Source organism: Myxine glutinosa, chromosome 2 (assembly GCF_964187855.1).
Source record: "Myxine glutinosa chromosome 2, kmMyxGlut1.1, whole genome shotgun sequence".
NCBI lineage: Eukaryota > Metazoa > Chordata > Myxini > Myxiniformes > Myxinidae > Myxine > Myxine glutinosa.
Window position 1 is genome coordinate 160,367,717 of NC_136262.1, and position 27,214 is coordinate 160,394,930.

The 27,214-nt window shown below is 43.9% G+C and overlaps 1 protein-coding gene across 5 annotated transcripts in view; it reads right to left on the minus strand.

Annotated features, from left to right (window-relative positions):
- Positions 1-27,214, minus strand: part of PLCE1 (phospholipase C epsilon 1) — a 296,731-nt gene that overhangs the window by 200,652 nt on the left and 68,865 nt on the right. The window contains exon 1 of one of the 5 annotated variants that reach the window (XM_078771858.1): positions 19,431-19,481. The exons of 2 other annotated variants lie outside the window; for them this stretch is intronic. The gene's annotated coding sequence lies outside the window, so the exon portion shown is untranslated. Of the gene's footprint in view, positions 1-423; positions 527-10,371; positions 10,462-19,430; positions 19,482-27,214 lie in introns of those variants that run through there. 2 more of the 5 variants (XM_078771857.1, XM_068106880.2) reach the window with 2 other exon arrangements.

Sequence of the window (27,214 nt, forward strand, 5' to 3'; positions counted from 1 at the left end):
GCAGCAAGGGCGGGCAGGAAGCACAACAAAAGTTACAAGATGCGAAGAATAAGAGCACATCCCAATTGGAAAATAAAATATGCTTATAAAATAAAGAACCGAACCATTATTAAGGATGGGATTAGTTAGATTAGACGGTTCTTTATTTTATTTAAAAAAAAAAAAAATCTTTATGTTTTTTTTTTTTTTTTTTTTTAACCTAAAGGTTTTTTTATAAAATAAAGAACCGTCTAATCTAACTAATCCCATCCTTAATAATTCTCTGAAGAAGATCGTTGGATACAGAAGGAGAAAACGAGTTCGAAGATGCAGCAAAGATAAAATAAATAAAAGGGGTGGTTCAGGCCTGGTCAAGCTGAGCGAGGTGTCTTTGCCTAGATTTGATGTGACGAACAGGCTGCCGATTCCCCACACATGACGTACCCTGAGGTGGGTCTCCTGATGGACTGAGTGAACTCGGCCAGACTGGGGGAGTAAGGGAAGGGGTCTGGAGAACCCCGGCGATGCTCTGGTAAGTTTTGGTGAGGGGAGACGGGATGCGCTCCTTCTTATCTCAAACTCGTGGCAAGGATCTCACCCGTGAGGTTTCCAGCACTCAACCAAACGTTGTCCTTCAAAACAGTTCAAAACCGTCCCTCGCACGCCATCAAACACGCCGTCGATAGTTTCAACTCAAATGAGAAACCCGTGCTCTTTGGCTCGATCACCATCAATTGTGAGCTCGGTGAAGAGAGAAAGCAAACATTGGTTAAATAAAATTATTAAACAGGAAATAAAGCACATTTGACAGTAAAAATAAAAATGGATGGAAAGGATGCAATACCCTGTTAAAGCACCATCTAGATTGGTTTTTTTTGGGGGGTTTTTGGTTTTTTTTTACAATACATATACTCTAAATATGCAAATTACGATGTAACTATTTCACTGAATAACCTTTAACCCACAAGAGTTAATTTTCATTATAATTTCCGCTTCCGGTCCGGCCTGGAGAGGACGCTGGCGTCGCTTGCTCGCCGCTTCTCCGACTGGGCCATTGTCCGTAGCGTGCTTTGCTGGTGGTCGTGGCGGATTTTTGGCCATTGAGTCTGCCCTCTGCATGGTCCCGGCTCTGCTCCTAGCTCCGCCTGCCCGGCTCCTTCGCTGTTTCCCGTGGGTTGTGGCCATTGTTTGCAGCGGCGGTGGTGACGGTTTGCCGCCGTGATCTTGATTAGCGGCGGCAGTCGTTTGCCGCTTTTCCTCCTCAACCTTGGCCTCGTGCTCGTCTCTTCGCTCCTGCCTGCCCTCTGCTCGGTCCCGGCTCTGCTCCTGGCTTCACCTGCCTGGCTCCTTCGCTGTTTCCTCGGGCCCGCTCCCGTGGGTTGTGACCATTGTTTCACCTCCTCAACCTCGGCCTCGTACTCGTCCCTTCGCTCCTGCCTGGCATGGCTCTGCGGTACTCCGCCGCAAGGCTTCTTCTGCTTAATACCCGCTCCACCCCATCATGCATCTCTGCAATCAAATCAAATGGACTCCTCAGACGACCCAGGTACATTCACCGTGGCTCCGGTCGTAAGTTTGTTTATTTACAATCAGGTCACTGCATCCCCGTCCTCTGGTTGGCTCAGCGCACTCCCACTCATCGTCCCAGCGCACCTGGTCACAGCAACGCATGCAATCGCACCTCCTGTCTGCGAACCCTGGCCAAATCACCTGGGTTCATCCCCGCCGTACAAAACAACATCAAGCTCACCCTGTTCAATACCCGGTCCCTCAACAACAAATGCCTCATCCTGAACGACTACATCCTGGAAAATAAACTGGACTTTCTCTGTCTCACCGAAACCTGGCAACAACCTCTGGACTACTTCGCACTCAACCTCACCACACCAAATGGATATTCTTACATCAATAAACCACGCTCGGAGGGCCGAGGTGGTGGAATTGCCGTTATCCACCGACAAGACATCAGGACCAGCCTCATCTCCATCGCACCTGCTCCATCCTTTGAACACCTGGCTTTTAAACTCTCTGATCACACACAGTCAGTCATGGCTGTCGTCTACCGCCCTCCCAAACCACACCCATCATTCCTGTCTGACTTCTCCTACTTTCTGACCCAGCTATGTTCCCTCTCCCCCTCAATCCTCCTCCTCGGTGATTTCAATATCCACATGGACTCCACTGACTCCACGATAACCACTGACTTCACTGATTTACTCACCTGCTTTAACCTCACTCAACATGTCAACTTTCCTACCCATAACCGTTGTCACATTCTGGACCTTGTCTGCTCTACTGAATTAATTTTGCACCATCTCTCTGGCTCCGACCTCACCCTCTCTGACCACTTAGCCATCACTATGACCATCAACATCCCCACCCCAGCACCAAGGCATTATCGCACTATCAACTTCCGTAAGCTAAACGCTCTTTCACCTACCTCATTCTCATCCACCCTCTCTGAAAAAATGTCCACTTCTCCCTTCGTTGACCTCCACACCCCTTCTGACCTCACTGACTACTACAACCACACTCTCTCCTCCTGCCTTGACCAACTTGCGCCTATAAAAACCAAAACAGTTTCTTTCACCCATTCTGCTCCCTGGTTTGCCCCTGAACTCCGCCTGATGAAAACTCGTGCTCGCCAACTTGAAAGACTCCGCAATTAAACAGGTCTCACAGTTCACTCCCAAGCCTACAAGGACCACCTACAACACTACAAAGATGCCCTCTCCCGCTCCGCCTACTACTCTCAAATTATCCACTCTGGCTCCGGAAACCCAAAAGCACTCTTCTCTACACTAAACAAACTCCTCAGCCCCCTGAACACCACCACCCAGTCATTCACAGTAGACAACTGCATCTCCTTCCTTTCATTCTTCCAACGCAAAATTGAAAACATCTACAACAGCTTAACCACCGCCGCACCCCCTCCCCCTCAAAGCAACTGCCCCCCCCCCCTTATCCTGCCATCCCCTGTCTCAATTCTCCCCAGTCTCCCCTACTGACCTCTCTGAACTCCTCATAGGAATGAAAACTGCCACCTGCACTCTTGACCCCATCCCCTCCAGCTTTGTCAAGGCCTCCCTTCCTGCTCTCTCTCTCCACTTATCATTGCAACAATAAACTCCTCCCTGTCTACAGGCATCGTCCCACCATCCCTCAAAATTGCTGCTGTTACCCCCATTCTGAAAAAACCTGAACTAAACCCTGACACCCTAAACAACTTCAGACCCATCTCCAACCTACCCTTTCTGTCGAAAGTTTTGGAATGCGCTGTAGCCACTCAACTCAAACATCACCTCTCTGCCAATAACCTGTATGAAACATTCCAATCCGGATTCCGCTCCAACCACAGTACTGAAACTGCTCTCCTCAAAATCACCAACGACCTTCTCCTCTCCTCTGACGCTGGCAACCTCAACATTCTCGTCCTCCTCGACCTCAGCGCTGCCTTTGACACCATCGATCACACCATCCTCCTCACCCGACTTGAATCCACCATTAACGTTACCGGCACTGCCCTCTCTTGGATTAAATCATACCTCTCTGACAGACGCCAGTTCATCTCCATCAATAACTGCAAATCCCCCACTGCTCCCCTCCCCCAAGGTGTCCCCCAAGGTTCAGTTCTTGGCCCCCTCCTCTTCATCCTTTACCTGTCCCCCCTCGGTCACTTAATCCGCCGTCATGGTCTCCAATTCCACTGCTTCGCTGATGACATCCAGCTTTTCATCTCCACCAAGTCCATCTCCACCGCCACCCACTCTATCCTGACAAACTGCATCACTGAAATAAAATCCTGGCTTCAAATAAACTTCCTCAAACTTAACGGTGATAAATCTGAAATAATCATCATTGGCCCAAAAACGCTCATAAAATCCACCCATAACTTTGCCCTCAACATCGACGGTATCCCAGTGTCCACCTCCCCTCACATCCGGAATCTTGGCATCATCTTTGACCAAACCCTCTCCTTCGACAAATACACTAAACAGATCACAAAGACAGCCTTCTTTCACCTGAAAAACATCGCCCGTCTCCGTCCATCCCTCTCCTCCATGGCTGCAGAAACCCTCATCCACGCCTTCATCACCTCCCGTCTGGACTACTGCAATAGCCTCCTCTATGGTTCACCCTCCACAATCACCAATAAACTCCAATACATTCAGAACTCCGCTGCCCGTCTACTCACCCATTCCCGGACCCGTGACCACATCACCCCCGTCATTTACAAGCTTCACTGGCTCCCCATCTCCCAGAGAATCCAGTACAAAATCCTCCTCTTGACCTACAAAGCCCTCCATAACCTGGCCCCATCCTACCTGGCTGACCTCTCCAGACACACTCCCAACCGTAACCTCCGCTCTGCTGGTACCAACCTCCTGACCCCCCCCCCCCATCCGAACCAAATTCAGATCCTGGGGGGACAGGGCCTTCTCCATCGCTGCTCCCACCCTCTGGAACTCACTACCTCACACCATCAGAGACTCCTCCTCACTCACCACATTCAAAACATCACTCAAGACCCACCTGTTCAACACTGCATTCAACATTTAACCCACAGCATTTAACCCCTGACTATCTCTTCTCCTTCTCCCTCCTTTCTGCTTTAAATATTTCCCTATTGATTCTTGTCTTTTGCAATTGTTTTTATGTTTTGCTATGCATTATGATTTGCACTCTGTCAAAGCGTCTTTGGGCTTCCTGAAAAGCGCTATATAAAATAAATGCATTATTATTATTATTATAATATAAAGAGCATTAAGGTAGTGGCATTTCCTATGAGAGAGTTCTTCAGATTGATTAAATGTAACAATATACAACAATCACTCAACAATCAAGAAAATCTTCCAAAAAAAAAAAAAATCAAAAAAACAATCAAGAAATTTGTTTAAAATGTTTCCCAATTTTGACCCTCGTATGGCCCGATGTCCTCATCTGTCGGGCATGAACCAGGGTCAAATCCCCCAAAAATACATATTTCAAGCATCTCCTCAAATGTTGATTGCACAAAGTTTCATTGAAAAAAAGAAGTTTTTAAATGTGCACGTAATTGCATATCTTGGTATTTGACCTATTGACCCCACCAAAGGATGGTAATTGCCCTCACACTTTCTTGTGGTGATCACAACAAGGAAGTTCGGTCAATTTCTGCACAACCGTTTTGGAGGAAATGCATGATGGACAGACAAAGCCAATTACAATATCACCGTTTTTTTTTCAAAAAGCACGGGGATAATTCCTCCTTTTGCATTCATAATACAATCAGACACAGCTCCCATTAGTGTTATAGTGCTGGCTTAATTCTGTGTTCCTTTTCAACTTAAACAGAGTTTTTTTGGGGGTTTTTTGTATCTATAATCGGAGGCTCGTGAAAGAGCTAACATTTATCATGCAAACAAATCCAACAGACAAACAAACAAAGTATATAAAAAGGGTAGCGGTAGACAAGATGGGGAGAGAAGGGGAAGCACATAAACACAACATTTGAGAGCAGGGACATCGGGAATGTGTGGGAGGGAGAGGGCTTGGGGGGAGGCGGCATGGTAAGGGGGGGGGGGGAGGGGTGGGAGAAGTATAAAACACAAGGACACCAAGGACTTCCAGGAAAGAAGTTGGTATTTCAAAAAGGTGGATTTGGGGTGAAATTAGCGGGGGTAGAAAAGATCAAGGTTTTGGATGGGGGAAGATAAGAGATGGTGGTGAACAGCTGTTTTAGAGACCTGGAGGGAGGAGTGGGATTGAAGGGAGTGTGGGAGTTTGTTCCAGAGGTGGAGAAAAGAGGAATGAAGGAGTGAAGGTGAGCAGAGAGCCGAGATTTTGGCAGTTTAACCATAAGAGGGTTGCAGGCAGATCTTGTGCGACCTGTAGGAATATTTGGGGGACAGAGCCCAGAGAGAGCTGGGGGAGCAAGGCCGGAGAGGAGTCGGTAGAAGACGGAAAGACCACCAAACTGCCTGCGGTGAGTGAGTGAGAGGCCCTCGGAGTTAGCTTCATCGCGGGAGATTCCAATGATTCTGAACGCTTTGGTTTCAACAGCGTGAAGCCGAGCTAGGTGTGAGGCAGGAGCACCAGCCCAGAGGGGAGAGCAGTATTCCATTGAGCTGCGGATGAAAGCCTTGTATGTGGTGAGGAGCTCAGGTGTGCCAAGGAAGGACTTCGCACAACGGAGGATGCCCAGTCGGCGACTGGCTTTGGAGGCCAGATTGGAAATGTGGTTTTCCCAGGAAAGATCATGGCAGATAGTGAGACCCAAAAGCTTGAGTGACAGTTCACTGTGACTGTCACAGTGACACTTCGTATGCCAATTAAATGATAACAAAATAAATAAATACGAGTAATAAATATTGTTCCTCTTCCCCCTCTCTCGGTTAAAAAACTTTTTTTTTCATGAACATTCATATGCAACCACCCACAGCCCCAGTGGAAATCAACATGATGTCAGCATGGTAGAATGAAGAGGGCGTGGAATTTGGGGGGGAGGCGGGGGCTTTGTGAAAGATTAAAAAGTGGACGTTGACCAATTGGCACAAGTCTGGCACATTCATGTTCTTATTCTGAAAAAAACATGTACTCATGAGAACTGTGGATACATCTGCTCTCAAAAGCAAAGTTTAAAATTTCATCGGCAGCGAATTCAACTGTCACAATGCCAGCCAGATGCCTGGGTGTTGGCTCGGCAACGACCAGCCATAACATTGCATCAAAGGCCTTCTGCGACTCGGTCTGACCAAAACTGTAAACTTCCCAACCTGAATTTCTGCAACTGGTACGTCATCCCTCCTCGACCAAGTAATAACGAATTCTCCATCCAATCTCTCCTGGTTGTCTGCCCCTCTTGGCTATGAACACTTTTTTTTGGTCAAAGCACATCTCACTGGGATGAAATACATCACATCTCACTGGTTATAGAAAGGGAGAAACCTCAATGAAACAGAATATGGCGGTTCCACAAGCTTAGCAGCAGAGATTTCCCTCTTTCAAAAGGATTAGGCCACCATCTTTAGAATACTTAATATTTATCCCACCTGGGAATACTTACACATAAGACTGCTTTCTCTCATGCACCCGTTTATCCCATCCTGCATGCGGCTATCATAGTCATCATCCTCAGGGCCCTAGTACACTGAATCCTGCGGAGAGGCAGGAGCGGTCAAGCAGAGTGCTTTCTTAAAATGGAAAACTAACCCAATACAAGGTGGGGGCAACTTTCATTCATTCCACAAGTGAAGGCATTCCAAGGTATGGGAGGTGGTAGTGTGGTACCCACATGGAATGTGCACACCATTGCTCTAGCATGTTGTAGTAGCCCTTTGAGCTGTGCAGTGTGGCCTTCAATGTCAGAAGGCTCCATCAACTGTCAAATACTCAACACCTTTCTTGGCCTGTTAACCAATCCAAGGAGTGCATTTAGAAGTCAAACACACAAACAAGCGGATGCTTCTCAAATTATAGGATGAAAAAGTATTTTACTGCAAGACCCCGACGAAAATCAAATGCGCCACATATCAAAACGATGAAAATCAAAGCAATATTTGTCACAAGAATTAATGGGATAATGGGGGATGCGTTCTTCACGTCGCTACTTCGGGTATTATATTTCGCTTTTCGTCCATGATATTAACAACCGAGAAAGACTTGGCTAAAGATGGTGAAATAAGAAATGCGGGCAAGGGGGTTAACAAGGAGAGATGCAGAAAATAGGGCAAAATGGAGAAGATTGTCATGGGGTCTGTCCGCAAGGCTAGCCCCCGCTCTAGCAGGGAAAATGGCCTTAAAATGCATGTTGTGTGTGTTGTATCCGTGATGTTAACCTTTTTTGATAACAACAGATATAGTCAAGTAACATACATATAAATGAATTAAAAACCAATTACCAAACATATCTAAAGAAAAATAAATCTCTTCGGAAGTGGTTGAAGTTGGTAGTACCTCTTCTTCTTCCTCCTTCAATGAACGTGGGCATCTTTTAATCGATCGGATGCAAACTTAATCCAGCAACATCAAGGGCACATTCACCAGTATTCATTGGAGTATTAGACAAAATAATATCGAATTTAACTTCTACGGTCACACCTTTACAGTGCCTCTTGGCCAATTCACAGCTTGCAGTACATTTCTTCATGTGCGAAGCAAAGTATAGTAGTTATTGCAGCGATCTTACGATCTCCTGATTTGCTACTTTAGCGATGTATTCTGGTCTTGTATGTTCTGAAAACACTCAAGAATAAAAGGTATGACTTTTAAAACTGCATGCGAGTTGACCTGATGGATATCGAGAAATGGCATTAATAACGTGATGACGTAAAAGCGAAGACGTAAACCGGGGTATTACTGTAGTATAAATGATTAGAGTATGATAAATTGTTACAAGTACGATTTAGCTCTATTGGCTGTGTTCAGACAGGAGTGGAAAGGTAATATAATGGAAAGAGACTATATTGGGATTATTTAGTAAAACTGCTCTCCCCTCTGGGCTGGTGCTCCTGCCTCACACCTAGCTCAGCTTCACACTGTTGAAACCAAAGGTTTCAGAATCATTGGAATCTCCCACGATGAAGCTAACTCCGAGGGCCTTTCACTCTCTCGCCACAGGCAGGTTGGTGGTCTTTCTGTCTTCTACCGACTCCTCTCCGGCCTTGCTCCCCCAGCTCTATCTGTGCTCTGTCCCCCAAATATTCCTGCATGAAGCACAAGATCTCCCAGAAACCCTCTTTGGTGAAACATCCAAAATCAAGATGCTCTGCTCACCTTCACTCTTTCATTCCTCTTTTCTCCCGCCTCTGGAACAAACTCCCACACTCTCTTCAATCCCACTCCTCCCCCCAGGTCTTCAAAACAGCTGTTCACCACCATCTATCTTCCCCCATCCAAAACCTTGATAATTTCTATTCCTCTTAATATATCCCAAACCCACCTCCTTAAAATTCTCTGTTTTCTTTCCTGAAAGTCCTTGTAGTGTCCATCTTGGTTATCCCATGTACACCACCCCAGTCCTCTCCCTTCCACATATCTACCGATGTCCATGTTACCTACTGTTGTTGGGCTTCCCTCTCTCTCACTCTCTTTTCTTCCACTTCCTCTATCATCTTACACGAGCCTCGACTTGGTATACAAAAAAAGAATGAGGATTAAAAACATTTTTAACCATCATTTACTTTTTTAACCACCAAGGAGAAGGACCCTGTACATGGACCATTTGATGCAAACTTGAACGTTTTCTTGTAAAAACATAAATAAAAAACCTTGGAATAGAAAGAAAATAAAACTCGTTCACTGCCACAACAGCTTTTTATTTGTCCCAAATGCCACTCTTCTCTCAAGGCCCACAATGTCCAAGGGAAAATAGCAAGATAAGAGAAAACAAAATGAAAAAGCTGAAGATTATCAAGAATGTGCTGAGTTTTTGAGCTGCTTTGAGACTCTTATCATATTGCATTATCACCTGGTACCCTAACCCAACTAAAATACACCAAATCCTCGTTATCGGCCCCGTCATTTCCAGCTTAAGCAATTTAAAACACTACAAAGGATCTAAACAGACCAAAACTTGGCAACCAACACGTCAATTAGATTTCATCATTTTCATCCAAGTCCCACCAAATAAAAGTTCCATGAAAAGCACAAAGAGTGAAAGAATGTAAATGAAAACTGGTTAAATGAAACATTACTCGCAAAGTCAGAACGAGAAACAAAGGGGCATTCACAAAATACGGTCTTTACAAAATGATCCCTCTCCAAGAAATTACAAAATGCCACAATGTCCAAGGGAAAAGTGTGCAAGCTCAGCAATTTAACCACCACTCCGAAAAAGCAACACTGTGCATACGTCTGTACATCCCGGTTTGAGTTGTTGAGAAAACAGCTGTTCAGCACACAAAGAAAGCCAAGGTGCATCATCAAACTAACACGTCACATACAGTATGCACGTGCAATTTGGTTTCACTTGTCATTGGTAAATGAGTAAAAAATAAATAAACACAAGAATGTCCAATATATACCCCGTACCCTGTGCATGGACCATTTGATGCAAACTTGAACGCTTTCTTGTTAAAACATAAATAAATAAAGAAAAACTTGGAATAGAAAGAAAATAAAACTCGTTCACTGCCACAACAGCTTTTTATTTGTCCCAAATGCCACTCTTCTCTCAAGGCCCTTTTTGTTCCACAGCCAGACATTCCATTTTCAGTAGATCGCATCACAAAAGTCATTCATTAAGAGAGCAGTTGAAGATGAATTACTGAAAGTAAATGATTCGTACAAACGAATGGATCCCCAAAGGAACTTGGAAATAAATCCATGTTTAAGAAAAGAAAAACTGTGTTCATGTATGTTACTATTTCGAAAAAGAGTTCGACTCGGGTACATCCTTTTTAGAAATCTTACCAAGTCGTTTTGATGTTGCCTTTTGACTTTCCTCCGTTTAAATCCTCTGTGCCTTGGCTCAAATATCATCATCAATCATCAATGTACCATACTCTTGACAGAGCGTCAGTGCTGCCGAAGTAGTCTGTTGGCAAGGGATATCGGTTGCATGTTTTGCCGTTGCCTTCCCGACAGGTCAATCAGGGCAAGAATTTGTAATTTGTTTAAGGTTCTGACAATAACACCTACTCTTCGCTAAAGACAGCACGACACCTTTAATGTCCACCACCGCCCAGCCCATGCCATGCACACATTCGAGGCACCCAGTGCCAGAGGCAGCACAGCAACCCCAAAACATCACTGAACCTCCTCCATGTTTGACTGGAGGGAAGGTGTTCTTTTCTTTGAAGGCTTCATTTTGTTATCTGTAAACATAGAGATGATGTGCTTCATAAAAAAGCTCTAATTTGGTCTCGTCTGTCCATAGGACATTCTCCCAGAAGGATGACATGTTCAGCTTAACATCCTTCCATTGGACGGCACAGAAATTGTCAAATGACCCTGCATCAAAAACACCAGGATCACCATTTATAGCTGGGTCGAAATTCAAACTCAGGTGAGACAGCTCAGAAGTGAGCAGAGGTGTAGAGCTAGAGATTTCGGGGCCCGGGGGACTTGACTCCTTGAGGGGCCCCCTCCAACATTTGGTGGTTTGATGAAAAATGGAAAAAATTGCAACAATAAATCTTTTTTATTTGAATTTCAATTTGAACTGAAAATTTGAAAATACGGTCGCTTCCTCATGCCACCAAAACAAGACAAAATCAAATAATAACACAAGTAAAAAACATCAGTTGTACACTTTTTTTGGAAAACCACATAACACAATTTCCCATGTGCATGCACATGCATTCACATGTTATCAGAAGTAAATACATTGTGTAGATTACATCATTTGTGGATCTGATAAATTGCCAGTAACAATTTTGTGAAACTGAATGTGCAGGTGCAGCATCTAACTCAATATGTCAAAATGTCACACACGTCCATGCCCGTGGGATTCCCACAGATGACCACAATAGTAATTTATAAGACACTAAGACAGTTTTGTCGGTCCGAAAAAACTTGAAATAAAGAAATGTAACTTTCTATTGGGAATCTAATAGCATATAGATTGAGTGAAATCACAAAGAGATTGTTAGGTATGGAACTTTTTATTCATTTCTTTTATACTTACAAGCCAAAAAATAAGGTTTTGGGCCCCCATAAGGAAAGTGCAGAAGGTCCATTCGATTATTGAATTTTAAAAAATATTTTCATTCACATCAGGGATTTTGAGGATTCTCCCAGACCTCCCTTGATTTTTTGTTTAAATTTAAAAAATACAGATCCTGAGATCCATTTGGGGGGCCCATTTTAGATACGCCACTGGAAGCGAGTGTGCAGGTCTACGTCAGCCTAACGGCCAATTTATTGAGGGCAGTCAGAATATGAAGCGAGTGAAAATGCAGAATCACCGTTTCCTGGCTTCCAACAATAAATAATGGATGCATGTAGGATTGTAGGTCGACGCTATCTTTTGCACGTTGAATTGTGAAACGTATAGACTTTAAACTACAAAATAAACTTCTCCCAGTTCATAAGTGACTTGTTTTTAAACCCATTGCCCATTTTATTATGGAATATTTTTAGTGAAATAGCATTTGAAAATTTGAATAGCTTCAGGTTCTGTTCAAACTCTTCACACATATGGTTATGTCCATATTGTGCAAACAAAGCAAAATCTATACTAAAATGAGAGGAATCCGTCCGTGTGTGTCGTTGGCTGTTATATCTCCATAATATGTACCTTTCAGAAGGTGGGGTGGAACTGAGCCCTCCCAGGTCTCAAAGTATCCACCTCCCTGTGTGCATGTATATACATATATGTGTATATATATATATATATATATATATATATATATATATATATATATATGTGTGTGTGTGTGTGTGTGTGTGTGCGTGTGCGTGCGTGCGTGTCCATGTATGTCGTTGGTTGTTATCTCCACACATGGGCGGGCTTCAGGAGGTAGAATGGAGACCTACAAGGTCAAAGTATCCACCTCCGTCAATGTGTGCGTGTCTATCATGCTTTATTCTAGTCCTAAAGGGTTCCTGCTATCGTATAATAATAAAATGGTACCACTAGAAAGATAATATATTTAATTGCAACAAACATTTCAAGGTTGTAAAACGTGTCCGTCATAAAGTTGCCTTTTAGCAGGACTTGGAGCTCAATGAAGTGGTTCCAACGGTACATTTTTTATTATTCCATAACAGCAGGAAGCCTTCAGGATAAAGCGTGATGGATACGGAAGGAGCAAACAAAATTATATATACTAATACTTTTCAAAGTAAAATTATTTAAAAACACACACACACACACACACACACACACACACACACACACACACACACACACACACACACACACACACACACACACACACACAGTATAGTATCAGGAAATGTCCCATATTAACGCCTGTGAGTGGGCCATTGTGAGCAAGCAAACTGCACAGACAGCATATTTCATATTTTCATTTCATATTTCATATTGTTTTCAACATATTTCAACATACAGCTATTCGATCTTCATTTCAAAAATATTGACAGATAAAGGTGATATAATATAACAAATATCATGAAACATTTGTAAATGAACATAAATGCAAATTTCGCATGTGGAAAAAGTAAGTACACCCTTGGCTCTAATAGGTGGTATTGCCCCCTTTGGCAGAAACAACCTCATGTAGGCGTTTCTTATAACTGTCTACCAGTCTCTGACATCTGTGTGTCGTAAAAAGGCGACAAACAGGGTTGGCGGCAGGAAGGGCATCCAGCTGTAAAACATTGCTTCAAAAAGGGGACCAAAAAACAACAACCACGGTCCCCAAAAAAGGCCAACCCCCGCTTTGCGGGGAAAAATGGCCTCTAAACGGTGGTTTTTAGTCTCTGACATCGACTGTGAGAAATTTTTGCCCACTCCTCCATGCAGAATTATTTCAGCTATGCGATGTTTGAGGGGTTTCTTGCATGCACAGCTCGTTTCAAATCCCCCCGCAACATCTCGATGAGATTTAGATCCGGGCTTTGACTTGGCCATTCCAGAACCCTCCATTTCTTTCTTTTCAGCCATTCCCTGGTGGATTTACTGGTATGTTTAGGGTCATTGTCATGTTGCAAGGTCCACCTTTGGTTGAGCTTCAACTTTCCAACAGAGGGCCTCACATTATCCTCAAGCACCCTCTGGTACAATGAAGAATTCATAGTGGATTCTATGATGGTGAGCTGCTCAGGCCCTGATGTAGCAAAGCTACCCCAAACCATAATATTTCCACCACCATGCTTTACAGTTGGTATCAGGTTCTTGTGGTCAAATGCTGTCTTTGGTTTTCGCCAAACATATCTTCTGGTACTGTGGCAAAATAGCTCTACCTTTGACTCATCTGTTCAGAGCACATTGTTCCAGAAGTGCTGGTCTTTGTCAAGGTGTTCATTGGTAAACTTTTGTCTTGCCCTGATGTTCTTTCTGGACAGCAAAGGTTTCCTCCTGGCACACCTCCCATGTAGGTCAAATTTCTCCAGCCTCTTTCTAATGGTAGACCCGTGCACTTTGACATCAACAGTGGCAAAAGCTACCTGGAGGTCCCGTGATGACATTCTGGGGTTCTTAGAGACTTCTTTCAGCATCTTGCGGTCTGCTCTCGGGCTGAACTTGCTGGGGCGGCCTCGCCTGAACAAGTTGGCAGTTGTTTGGAATTTTCTCCACTTCTAGATGATCTTCCGGACAGTCGAATGATTGATTTCAAATTGTTTGGAGATCTTTTTAAATCCCTTCCCAGACTCGTAGGCATCTATAACCTTCTTTCTGAAGGCCTCAGAGAGCTCTTTTGATCAAGGCATGGTGACGCCGCACACTTCAACAACAAAGAGCAAACCAAACTAAATGTCTGAGGTTTAAATAAGACAGGTTCCTCCAAGATCCTCTCCAACGATGTTCTAATCATTTGCACCTGAGCTGGTGCACCTGATTCTAATTTTAGGTATTTGAAGTAGTGATAAATGTAGGGGTGTATTTAATTTTTCCACATGCGAAATTTGCATTTATGTTTATTTAAATTGTACAATTGACTCCAAAATGTACATGTTTCATGATATTTGTTATATTATATCACCTTTATCTTTCAATATTGTTGAAATGAAGATCAAATAGCTGTATGTTGAACTATGTTGAAAAAGTCAAAACTTGACATGGGCTGTACTTAATTTTCACGTGACTGTGTGTATATATATATATATATATATATATACATATATATGTATATATATATATATATATATATATATACGTATATATATATATATATATATATATATATATATATATATATATATATATATATATATATATATATCTATAATTCCACTAATCTCTGTGTGTGTGTGTGTGTGTGTATGTGTGTATGTCTGTGTGTGTGTTTGTTTGTCTGTGACCGCTGTTTCTCGACAACCACGGGTCCGATATACTTGAAACTTGCCAGGTATATTGCTGGGGACCCGAGGATGTGCCTTTTCAAGGTTTGAAATTAATCGGACAAGTAGTTACCGAGCTATGTCCAAAAAACGATTCAACCAATCAGAGAGCAGCGAGCTATCACGTGTGCCGAACGTGGCGAACAGACTCTGCCTCGGACGGCACATTTGAGAGCGTATTCATTTATTTCACGTTTGCAAACTATGTTGCCGTTAAACTATGTTTTAAAACTAATTAAAACTAATTTGCGATTCATCGTAACTGCGATTTGCGACCTTCCGGACAGTGAAGACTTCACTTCCGGCAGCCAATCACAGAACGCGTTGTTGCGAGCCGAGCCGAGCGCGTGCGCCATTACGGTTCGTAATTCGATTTCTTCCGGAGAAAATAATAATTTCTCGATTTCTTATGCGCATTATTTCTCCCAGAGCGAAGGGCGGAAGCGAAGAGCGTTGTTTTTTTTGTTTACGGGCGTACGGGCGTACGGGCGGGGTAGAGCGTACGGGTAGCGTTTTTTTTTTTTTTTGGCAAGGAACGGGCACCCACGTACGGGCATGCCCTAGTATCTATAATTCCAGTAATCTCTGTGTGTGTGTGTGTTTGTCTGTGTGTTTGTCTGTGTGTCTGTGACCGCTGTTTCTCGACAACCACGGGTCAGATATACTTTAAACTTGCCAGGTATATTGCTGGGGACCCGAGGATGTGCCTTTTCAAGGTTTCATATTAATCGGACAAGTAGTTACCGAGCTATGGCGATTTCTTTACCAAACTCCGCAAGCCGTTCGCTTTGGACCAAACCATTTCATGTAAATAGAGGGGGGGGGGATTGTCACCGTACTCGCAAGCCGTTCGCTTTGGCTTTGCGAATGAACCAAACCATTTCATGTAAATAGAGGGGGGGGATTGTCACCGTACTCGCAAGCCGTTCGCTTTGGCTTTGCGAATGGACTAAACCATTTCATGTAAATAGAGGGGGGGGATATAATTTTAGATATATATATAGTACGGGCATGCCCTAGTATATTATAATAATAATAATGCATTTATTTTATATAGCGCTTTTCAGGAAGCCCAAAGACGCTTTGACAGAGTGCAAAACATAATGCATAGCAAAACATAAAAACAATTGTATATATATATATGTATATATAAAATATATATATATATATATTGTATATATATATATATATATATATATATATATATATATATATATAAGACAGGTTGTATTATAACCTGTCTGTATATATAAGACAATTGTATATATAAAAACAAAAAACAAAAACAAATGTATATATATATATATACAGACTTGGCAGGCATTTAATATGGAATATTTTTTTGTGGGGGTGAACTTACTTTTCAAGATAACTTAGAACCAAAAGTTCATTGGAATTATGTTGAAATTATTCTAGATTTTGTTAATGTGACCTTTAAAAGAAACAAAAACCACATTTGACATTTCGAAGCAAATTAATTGATCCTTGAAAGTGATGTAAACTGATATCGAACTCAATTCACGGACAGTACTGTGTTAAACTTCTGTACCTTTTCCAGAAGTATCTCTTTATTTTGCACATTAGCCAATAATTTTTTTAACAAAAACAAAAGTTAAATTACGACTGGGATTAAGGACAGTAAAATTACAGTTCAGTACTTCGTGTAACCCCCACGAGCATTCAGGAGAGCACGTACACGTCGAGGCATGCTGTTCACGAGATTTGCCAAGGTTTGGACAGGAATCGCTTGCCATGCAGTTACAATCGCCTGCTGCAATTCACGCACAGAGGCAGGCTGCTGGTCCAAGTTGTCGATTTGACGCGTTAATTCTGCCCACAAGTTCTCTATCGGATTCATATCCGGGGACATGGCAGGCCACTCCATATGCTCTACACCGCGGTCAGCAAGAAAGTGTTGGATCATGCGAGCATGATGAGGCCGTGTATTGTCATCTTGGAAGACAAAGTTTCCTCGAAAGGCTGCACGAACAAATGGAAGCAATGTTTCTTCCAGAATGGCCCTGTGCTTGAACTGGTTCAGGTTTCCATTCAGAACAACCAGGTCAGTTTTCCCCCTGTATGAAAAGCAGCCCAAACGGTCACCCCACCACCTCCAGCTTGGACTCTTGGCACTATACAATCTTCGTTGTAGGCTTCATGCACTTGTCTGCGCACTCGGACGCGGCCATATTGACGATGGACCAGAAATCTAGACTTGTCACTGAACATCAAGTGATTCCAGTGTCCTGGCTGCCATTGACGGTGCTCTCTGGCCCACTGCAATCGGCGCTGGCGGTGTTGTCTGGTCAGACGTGGCTTTCTCAGGGGACACCTGGCACGATAGCCTGCTTGAATCAGTCGTTGGTTGACTAGCCTTCTGGATACAGGCACATTTGTCAGTTGCTGCCACTCAGCCCGAAGCCGATTAGCTGACTTGGTACGGCCATTGCGGACTAACCGGTGCAGCTGGCGATCATCCCTCCTTGTGGTTTTGCGGGGACGTCCTGACCTCGGTATTGGAGTAGGGACACCCCTCTGAGCATTTCGTTTCAGGATCTTTGACACCTGACCTTGAGTGATGCCATACTGCCGATCAATATCACGCTGTTTCATGCCAGAATTTCGTAAAGCCTCCACTAAATGACAAACAGCCTTGTCGAGTTGACGTACTATCTCCAGGGGAAGCGGCAATAACTTTTGTAGACGTGCAGCAGTTGTTTTCCACTAATACAGAACGCAACAACCCTTATATACCCGATTGTGAAGCCAATCGTCAAATGTACCTGTCCGTACATTTTGCCACGCCACCTGTGATATAATCCTGTTATTGACTTCTTGCTGCGGCAGACAATCAGTGACATGGTTCTTTTAACAAAGAAATCACCGGAGCCTAAAAGAAACTCACCAGATTGATATACCGAGTTCAGAAAGTAAACCCAAGTCAAGAAAAAAAATATATTCCATATTAAATGCCAAGTCTGTGTATATATATATATATATATATATATACAGGGTGATTGAAAAGTAACTCCCTATTTTAAAATACTTATAATTTATTTCTTAACTAAACTTTTTACAAGACATGGATATAAGAAGAAAGCGTATAGCATGAAGTTTTATTTAAAATTCGATATGGGCACCAGAATTCGCCACCAGCTTCTCAAGCCGCCCGGGAACCGTGTCAACTAATTTCACCAGGAACTCTTGTGGGATGGAAGACATAACTTCTCATATTCGCCCTTCAAGTTCTTCCAAAGTCGTTGGTTTGGTACAGTAGACTTGCTCTTTTACCCAACCCCAAAGAAAAAAGTCACATGGTGTTAAGTCAGGGCTCCTGGCTGGCCACTCATACGGACCACGACGACCCATCCATCTCCCAGGGAAGTGGGCATTCAGCCATTCACGAACGACAATAGCAAAATGTGGAGGAGCGCCATCTTGCATGAAAATCAAATCTTCAACATTCTCCGAAGCACTGATAATTGGCCAGATTTCGTCTTGCAGCATGGTGAGGTACCTTTTGGCATTCATGGTATCGTGAAGAATGAAGGGACCTACAATCCTTTCCAAAGTCATTCCACACCACACCGTTACCTTGGGCCGATATTGCGTTTTTTCAGAAATAACACGAGGATCTTCTCCTGCCCAGTAATAGCAGTTGTGACGGTTCACAAACCCACAGATGTGAAATACCGCTTCATCAGACCAGAGGATATTTTAAAAGAGATCAGACCAATCTTCATACCACTAGCTGGGCACGCTCCTGCAGGGTAAGACGTCCAGCCATGTTTGTAGGGCTTCCGAATTTCAAACAAAAAATAATCTGAAAAAAAACCAACACAGATTTAATTCTCATACATTAAGGAACAAACACTAAAAATTTGAGAAAAATATTACAATAAATAAATAATTTCTAAATATTTTAAAATAGGGAGTTACTTTTCAATCACCCTGTGTGTGTATATGTGTATATATATATATATATATATATATATATATATATATATATATATATATCTATATATATATATATATATATATATATATCTATAGTTACGGTTTTCCGCCACCCTTCCTACCCTTACCAAGGGGAGATTAAGCCCCTTGTTCTTTCTGGGTCGGCGCAACCGAGAGACTTGAAGTGCCCCTCCCGGGCAAACGCAAGGTAGGGTTTCGGGACAAGTCTCGCACGTACCTAAATACCTGCGCCGCCGCGGAAGCGGGGAATCAAGCCTCGCACAAGCCACGTGTAATTTTGGTACACCGAGCGGATTGCGTACCACGTGGTCTGTGCAGTTACCGTTGGTATTGGAACCCGATTCGCGCGGTTCTATTCGTACCACGCTTAGTCAATGATGGAAGGGACGAGACGGTCGAATAAAGGAAGAACACGATTTAATTATTATTTACACAATGTACAATGATTCGGTAGAAGTACAGAGACACAGAGCAGTCTTAATCAGTCTTATGGATATCCCAGACACGGGCCCGATCATACTCACAAAGGGGAAATGCAGGTAGGATGGTGTTCACGAGCTGCCTTGGTCGTCCAGGAATGGCCCCGCCCGGCGTGGCTCTCCCCGGTCGCAGCACGTCCTGCGATGAAGGCAAGCAGGCAGTGGAAGGGATCCTTGTAGCGCGTCTCTCGAACAAAGGGCGGCAGGCAGGCGGTTTTCCACAGCGCGTTTTGTTACCGGCACGCTATCACTCGCGTAACCCAATAGAGGTTCGGCCTCAAGCTCAACCAAGCGTTTAATTGGTAAGAGCGCTTATAGCTTGGTTCATGCGCGTCTTCTCTCAGAACTCGTAACTTGCTCAACACTCACAGAACTTCAAACTTGTTCAAGCGCCTCCCTCCACAGAACTCTAATAACTTGCAAGCTCACCCCTTCGCAGAACTGCACTATTCGTCAAGCGCCTCTCCCATAACTGCACACCCCGAGCTCATAACTGAGGTCGGGGGCTTCGCACAACGGGTTGTATGGCCAACCCCCTTAGCCCTCTCGAATGTTCCAACCACACCTGTGACGCAGTGCCACAGCCACTCCCTTTGAGCCCTGATTGGCGGCTCACGCTTACAGTCAGCTTCTCCTCCGCCCTCATTCGGTCTTGCCTCGATTTGCCAGGCCTGCCTCCTGTTAATTTGCGCCAAAAAGCCAAAGGCGGCATAAGGAGGCGTAAGGCGGCATTAGGCAATAGAGGCGGCATAAGGCAATGAAGGAACCTACTCTCATTATTCTACTCAACGCAAAACTAACACAGGAAAAGGACTATTCTCACACATACTAAGAAATAACTGAACTATCGCGAGGCTACATGTTGTTGTGACTAAACTATGAGGGGGAAATTTAACCTTTATTGTACAAACTCAAAACCGCAACAATATATATATATATATATATATATATATATATATATATATATATATATATATATATATATATATATATATATATATATATATGCATTGCTTATAGAATTCTATGAAGCCTGGAATCAAATTGCATTACATCGGACTTTTTCCACCTTTATTTACACATTGTAACCCACAACTTCCAAGTGAAAAACAAATTCTACAAATTTCAGAAAGTTAATTAAAAATTAAAAACTAGAATATCTTGGTTGGATAAGTGTCCACCCCCCTGGAATTAATACATGGTGGAAGCACATTTGACAGCAATTACAGCTGTGTCTGTTGGGATAGGTCTCTCCCAACTTTGCACACCTTGACTGGGCAATATTTGTCCATTCTTCTGTAAAAAACTGTTGAAGCTCAGTCAACTCTCTCAGTCAAGCTCAGTCAAGTCTCTGCAGACCTGGACAAAATCACAGACTGGGCAAACAAATGGAACATGTCTTTCAATCCTGATAAATCTCACACTCTTACGATGTCTCTCCGAAAAGACCGACTGGAAAACCCTCCCATCCACTTTCTGAATAATCCTCTCCAAGAAGTTCTGTCACTCAAGCTTTTGGGTCTCACTATTTGCCATGATCTTTCCTGGGAAAACCACATTTCAAATCTGGCCTCCAAAGCCAGTCGCCGACTGGGCATCCTCCGTCGTGCGAAGTCCTTCCTTGGCACACCTGAGCTCCTCACCACATACAAGGCTTTCATCCGCAGCTCTATGGAATACTGCTCTCCCCTCTGGTCTGGTGCTCCTGCCTCACACCTAGCCCGTCTTCACGCTGTTGAAACCAAAGCGTTCAGAATCATTGGAATCTCCCACGATGAAGCTAACTCCAAGGGCCTTTCACTCACTCACCGCAGGCAGGTTAGGTTGGTGGTCTTTCCGTCTTCTACCGACTCCTCTCTGGCCTTGCCCCCCCAGCCCTCTCTGGGCTCTGTCCCCCAAATATTCCTACAGGTCGCACAAGATCTGCCTGCAACCCTCTTATGGTTAAACTGCCAAAATCAAGACTTTCTGCTCACCTTCACTCCTTCATTCCTCTTTTCTACCGCCTCTGGAACAAACTCCCTCACTCTCTTCAATCCCACTCCACCCTCCAGGTCTTTAAAACAGCTGTTCACCACCATCTCTTATCCTCCCCCATCCAAAACCTTGATCTTTTCTACCCCCGTTAATTCACCCCAGATCCACTTTTTTGAAATACCGACTTCTTTCCTGGAAGTCCGAGCAGTGTCCATGTGTTTTATACCTCTCCCACCCCCCTCATCCAACCCCCCATTCCCATGCCTCCTCCCCCTCAGCCCTCTCCCTCCCACAGATGTCCCAATGCTCCTGTTCTCTACTGTTGTACATGTGTGCTTCCTTCTCTCTCCCCATCTTGTCTCCCGCTCCCTTTATTCTATGTGTCCATTTATTTTTTGTGATCAATGTTAGCTCGTATACGAACGTCAATCTTGTATACAAAAAAATATATATTGTGGCATTTTTCATTTGTTGTGTCGTGTTTTTGTTTGTGGGTTCAGGAATAAACCCATGTGGTTTCTGTTCAGGTAAGTACCTCGCTGCCTTCAGTCCCGCACGCACCATAAAAACAACTACCAAGAATTCAGCCGTTCGCCTCGGACATTAAAGACCGTCCGGCTATCCCTCCAAAGCTTTGGATTTGACAGTATTTTTGATTAATTTTCTGAAATTTGCAGAATTTGTTTTTCATTTGTAAGTTGCGAGTTACGATGTGTAAATAAAGATGGAAAAAGTCTGTTTTAATGCATTTTAATTCCAGGCTATAAGGCACAAAAGGTGAAAATTTTGAAAGGGGTACAGACTTTCTATGAATCTATAGGAACTGTACACATCATCACCATTCCGGATGCAGCCTGTGGTTGCTGGTTCCAGCCTGTGGTTGCTGGTTACACCATTGCTGGAAGCACGGCTGTGCCATTGATGCAGTGCCCCACGTTTCCAGTAAGCTGGTCATCATTTTGTCAACCTCTGAAGGATGTCAGGCTGATTCAACCTACCAGGTATTATTTAACAGCACGACAGGGGCTCAAACTCAAGCCCCTATGATCTTAAGCCAGCCACCTTATCTATCCGTTTGAAGCAGTTTCTTCAATTGCAATTAGTTTTGTCAGACAACGCTTAAGGCTTCTAAAAACATTACATTTTGTATTTGAATGGGAGTATATAATGTTCCCCTTTTTGTCACCAGGCATTGTACAAACATCGATAGCAAATGTAACTCCGCTGTCTTGTGCAGGATGCACGGAAGTGGGTCACACTGAGTGGTGCTTGGCCCTATGGTGTCCAGCGAAATATTAAATTACCCAGGGGGCCAAATGGGTTTAACGGACACGGTGTGCTGTAAATGGTTGGCTGCCAAAAATCATATCTACATATACCTAGGAACAAAATGTATATGGACAACCTTGCCAACAAGCTACTGGAAATCTGTAGGAAGCTTCTATACAACACGACCATGTACGCGAATACTGCGCCTTTAGCGGCGATCAGCCATGATGGTTTAGCCATGTTCCTTGAGCAATGAAGAAGGAAAAACTTAATTCTAACAAACCAAATATATCATAAATAATTACTCCCTGACCCATTTTTACATCTCAATATCAAGGCATATTTTGGGGCAAAAAAGAAGCACACATAATTACTCTGCCTTCATACAGAAGCAAGACAACCAACATCTCGGCATTGGAAGACTTTGCAGACAAAGATCAAGGTCCCCCTCGGATCACAGCAGATGTAATCAACCAGGCAAAGGAGCTTGTGGTCGCTGTATATACCAACAAGGGTGATAACTTCGAGGGCTCAGACCTCGGAAAGCTCCGAGTTCACAAGCTCCTAAACAACAAGTCAACTCTGCGAAGCTGCTACCGCCCACGGAGAACGCATCTCAACATCTCAAACATGCCGCCCACGTAGAACGCATCCCAACATCTCAAACGTGCCGCCCACAGAGGACGCATCCCAACATCTCAAACGTGCCGCCCACGTAGAACGCATCCCAACATCTCAAACGTGCCGCCCACGTAGAACGCATCCCAACATCTCAAACGTGCCGCCCACAGAGGACGCATTCCAACAACATCTCAAACGTGCGGCGTTGGCGACTGCAATCGACAAGAGTGCTCACATTTGCAAGCCGAGTGTCGACCCATGTGAGGACTATGGGTGGGCCGTGGATGATGTAAAGCTGGTACTAGTGCAATCCACACATTCGAACTGGCCACAGCAGATGATGCAGACGATCTCCTGTGGCTCCACCAAGGGCTGCAACACAAACTGCTCATGTGGGAAGAAGAACATTACCTGTTATATGGGCTGCCGCTGTCGGGGATCGAAAAGGAAGTGCAGCCGGGCCCACTACACTGCCACCTTTGACAGCAGCAGTGAATCAGAAAGTGATAACTAACAGCACTACAGAAATGCGTCTTCTAATGTTACGTCACAAACAAAATTAAATTCAGGATTGAGCGTGCATTTTGAACAATTCTTTAATGTTTGGCCCAAAAATATGCCTCGATATTGAGATGTAAATGGGTCAGGGAGTAATTATTTATGATATATTTGGTTTGTTAGAATTAAGTTTTTCCTTCATCATTGCTCATGGAACATGGATAAACCACAATGGCTGATCGCCGCTGAATTCGTGTATAGGGTAATGTTGTATAGAAGCTTCCTACAGATTTCCAGGAGCTTGTTGGCAAGGTTGTCCATATACATTTTGTTCCTAGGTATATGTAGATATGATGTTCGGCAGCCAACCTTTTACAGTACGCCATGTCCATTTTCCCCCCAAAAAACTGGTTTGGCCCCCTGGGTAAATGCTCTCAAGGTCAACAGTCGGCATTGCTCAGTGAAAAACGTGTAAAGCTTTGAATGACATGCCATGGATTTCTGCATTGCCAGATGTGCTAAACCGGAGGGGATGTCCCAGTGCTGGCAATTGTGGCAGACGGCTTAAAGTCTTTCCATTGGATGACACACACATTGATGCCTCGCCCTGCATGGCAAACATCAGGGTGGGTGTTTATACCTGGGTCAGGATTCAAATTCCCAGGCTAGTTAGATCAAAGGTGAGTATGCATAACTCTAGGGCCTAGACTATGCAGCCATCCTTTGTAAAACTTCATGAATGGTTCATTTTCTATGAAGGACTGAAAGCAATATCATACAATTAAGTGAGAAATGAAAATAATTTAAAGTGCTTCTTTAGCCATTTTATAATCGCGTCATGGTTTGACAACCAGAACATGGATTGTGCAATGTTTCTTGAAATATCGGAATAATTTTTTTTACCCAGCTTATTGAAAAGTTTCTTACGCAGCATGACACAGACCTCTTCTGGAACCAATCCTGATGACACGTGCTCCAATCCCAACTTCCGAAGGAACTATGCTTCAGTCCAATCATACCTTGGCTCTTTCACACACTTCATGGTTGGGCAATTTCCATCATTTTGGAAATTTGCCAACATCATTGCTGTCCATAAGAAAGTTAGTAACATCGATCCCTTCAACTACCGAATTATCAGAATTCTCCCCACCATAAGCAAATTAATTAATGGAGTTCATCACTGCAGCACATCTCAGATACCGTCTCTTCTCTAACTCACAAATCTCTAACAACTAGTTTGGTTTCATCCCTGGCTATTCCACATTCACTACGCCACTGCTTCTGGTACAGCAGTGGATGGATGCCATGAACCACGAGGAAGATGTAAAGACTCTCTCAAACATTTGAAACTATCCGACATCCAGCCTTGATTTTTAAGTTGTTTCCTTTGGTATACGGGGCACCTTACTCAAGTGGTTGTCCGATTTCCTTTGAGCAGAAACAGTGTGTGGCAATTGATGGTGTCCTTTCCCATGACTGTTCCCTTCAGGTTATGGTTCCACTAAGCAGCATCCTCGGTTCTACATTATTGGTCTTAGGATCTACAACTCATGCTCTCTCTGCAAGGATCGATAGTCAAACGATCCAATCCACGTCTGTGCAGAGCCAGTGGAAGAGGTGCAGACCCTGGAACCACTTGGCCTTTTTATACCATTTCATGGGACGAAAATATCGCAAAACTGGTACCAAAGGTTAGTTGCTGTCCAGGTATTCCCTGTAGAGCAAAAGCATTCCTGACACAAACCAACTTTCCTCCCAACCTCCATATCAACTCCAGGATGCATGAGTTCTTCCAGTAACCGCCTCCTGGTTAAACGTCCAAAATTCCAGGCCGACTGCACACCTCAACTCAATTATTCCTCACTTCTCCACTCAATGGAACCTTCTTCCAGAGACCTTTTTCACTATTTCCAAAAGGGGTTCAAGCAAGTAGTGCTTTCACTATCTCTTCTCATCCCTAATTTTGTCCCATGATCTTCCATGTCTTTCAATCCTGACAAATCTCACACTCTCACTTTGTCTCTCCAAAAAGACCATCTGGACAACCCTCCCATCTACTTTCTGAACAATCCTCTTGAAGAAGTTCTGTCACTCAAGCTTTTGGGTCTCACTATCTGCCATGATCTTTCCTGGAAAAACCACATTTCCAAGCTGGCCTCCAAAGTCAGTCGCCGACTGGGCATCCTCTGTCATGCGAAGTTCTTTCTGGGCACTTCTGAGCTCCTCACCACATACAAAGCTTTCATCCGCAGCTCAATGGAATACTGCTCTCCCCTCTGGGCTGGTGCTTCTGCCTCACACCTAGCTCGGCTTCACGCGATTGAAACCAAAACTTTCAGAATCATTGGAATCTCCCGCGATGAAGCCGATTCTGAGGGTGGGTGTCTCTGTGTGTGTCTGTGTGTGTCTGTATCTGTGTCTGCCTGTCTCTCTCTCTCACCGCAGGCAGGTACGTGGTCTTTCTGTCTTCTACCGACTCCTCTCTGGCCTTGCTGTCTGTGCTCTGTCCCCCAAATATTCCTGCAGGATGCACAAGATCTGCCAGCAACCCTCTTCTGGTGAAACTGCCAAAATCAAGACTCTCTGCTCACCTTCACTCCTTCATTTCTCTTTTCTCACACCTCTGGAACAAACTCCCACACTCCGTTCAATCCCTCTACTCCCTCCAGGTCTTTAAAACAGCTGTTCACCACCATCTCTTATGGATTGTGTAAGAAACCTTGATGTTGATCTGTGTAACCTTGATCTGTGTAAGAAACCCCCACCCAAAACCTTGATCTTTTCTTCCCCCGTTAAAACACCCCAAATCCGCCTCTTTAAATCAACAACTTCTTTCCTTAAATTCCTAGTAGTGTTCATTTGCTTTATACCATGTACCCCCCCCCCCTCCTCCACAGCCCTCCCTCTTCGACAGATCTACTGACATCCCTGTTCTCTTCTGTTGTTGTGCTTGTGTGCTTCCCTCTCTCCCCCTCCTGTCTCCCGCTCCCTTCATTGTACAGTCACGTGAAAAAGTAAGTACACCCCATGTAAAGTTTTGACTTTTTCAACATATTTCAACATACAGCTATTTTATTTTATTTTTATTTTTTATTTTTTTGTGTTCAAGATCGAGGCTCGTGAAAGAGCTAACATTAATCACACAAAAAGACAAACCGACACACAAAACACAAAAAACAAGGGGAGCGGCAGACAAGATGGGGAGAGAGGGGGAAAGACACAAAAGAGAGGGGGAAGTGGGGGAAGGACAAAAACACAACATTTGAGAGCAGGGACATCGGGAGGACTTGGGGGGAGGTGGGAGAGGAATAAAACATATGAACACTGCAAGGACTCTGGGGTGAATTACCGGGGGTAGAAAAGATCAAGGTTTTCGATGGGGGAAGATAAGAGATGGTGATGAACAGCTGTTTTAAAGACCTGGAGGGAGGAGTGGGATTGAAGGGAGTGGGGGAGTTTGTTCC